This window comes from Pempheris klunzingeri, unplaced genomic scaffold (assembly GCF_042242105.1).
Source record: "Pempheris klunzingeri isolate RE-2024b unplaced genomic scaffold, fPemKlu1.hap1 Scaffold_68, whole genome shotgun sequence".
NCBI classification, from domain to species: domain Eukaryota; kingdom Metazoa; phylum Chordata; class Actinopteri; order Acropomatiformes; family Pempheridae; genus Pempheris; species Pempheris klunzingeri.
In genome coordinates, this window is record NW_027254972.1 from 57443 (window position 1) to 59450 (window position 2008).

A 2008-nucleotide genomic window follows, 5' to 3' on the forward strand; every position below is an offset into this window, starting at 1 on the left:
TTGTTATTTATTTATATAGTTGTTGATAAATCTTTACTAAATTATGGAGTTGTGTGATGGTTTTTCAAGAATTGTAGAAAGTAATTTTAATAAAAAAGTGGCTGAGTATAATAGTCTTCGTGAAGTTATTTTTTGAATTAATTTATAAATATCTGTACTACATCTCCTTTTTTATGAAATATTTATAAAAAAATTAAAAATATTTTATATGAAATATCTATAAAAAAATTACAAATATTTTATATGAAATATTTATAAAAAATTACAAATATTTTATATGAAATATTTATAAAAAAAATTACAAATATTTTATATGAAATATTTATACAAAAATTAAAAATATTTTATATGAAATATTTATACAAAAATTAAAAATATTTTATATGAAATATTTATACAAAAATTAAAAATATTTTATATGAAATGTTTATACAAAAATTAAAAATATTTTATATGAAATGTTTATACAAAAATTAAAAATATTTTATATGAAATGTTTATACAAAATTAAAAATATTTTATATGAATGTTTATACAAAAATTAAAAATATTTTTATATGAAATGTTTATACAAAAATTAAAAATATTTTATATGAAATGTATGGAACAATTTTAAATTTTAATTTTTGTAGTGTTATTTTATTTAAAAGTTATTTTAGAAAAACACAAAGTATTTAATTGTATGATAAGTAGTGTATATGCTTTACATTTACTTATATATGATATATTCATAGGTGGTATTTTAAAGTTATTTAGTAAAATAAGCGTGTTTGATAACTTTTTTTCCTAACAACTCATGGAACCCCCTCTATCAGTATTACTGAGAATTTTTGTGTTATTTAAAAATATTTAGATACATAACTTTAAACTAGACAACTTTTCAACTCTCTTTTGTGTTTTATGAGATTATCGACAATTTTTCTGTTTTTTATATTTATAAGATTAAAATATCTTTAAAGTAATTTCTAAGATGTGATGTCCTTTCCTAAGCTGCTACTGAGCACACTATAAAAACAACGGTATTTTAAGCAATGCTTAACACAATGAGTAAATTAATTTTTTGAGCTCGTTCCATTGTGATTCAGGGATGTAATATTTAATAGTTACCTCCTCATTCACAAGGTATTATGGGTGGCTTTTAACATGACTTTAAATCATTAGTAGTTAACTCAGAAATGCATGATATTACTTTATTAGCGATAGGCGACTAGTCGCCGAAGCATGCGCAGAAAAACAAAAATTTTAATTTTAACACGTAATAGCAGACTGGTGTTACAATAAACTATTATTTAATCAAATTTCCAGTTGTAAACTTTTGTAATAGATTCCAAATAATGCATAGAATAGTATATTTCATAATTTTCACATATTGCTTTGATTTGATCCATTTTAGTTGTATATTTTGAATTTTTGGGGATATTTGGACTGCAAAGAATGTAATTTATATCTTGCTCTATGAGACTTTGCGTTTCTTGAAGCTCACTAATAAAATTGTTTAATCCTGCGCCTGACTGATCAAATCTATTGTAAAACTTGGAATGGAATAATTCTACAGCGTTTGTTGTTAATTCAATTTGATATTTAACTTTTCCATATGAATTCCAAGAGTAAACGCGATATTTAGTTTAAATGAGGAATTGCAATTTTTTTTGAAATAATTTAAAAATAGGTTTTGATTATCACATTTATAATTAGATGATTTTATTTCTAACTTTTCAAATTCAGTTTGAACACTGTGGGTGAGGAACAAATGCTAAAGAAGAGAAGCATTTCATAAACAACCTAAAGTCAACGTTATCATGATAATTCTTACTCAGTCCTAGCTTTTGAATCTTCCTCCACAAACACTGACCAAAGTGAAACAAACAGAAATAAATATTGCTGTTTTTTGATGCTTTTTTAAAAGCATTATAAGAAGCGATTTTGAAATCCAATATAATATTATAATAATATCGGAAAACTTAACATTTAATTGATTCGTAAGAATATTGAGTGAATTCTCATTATC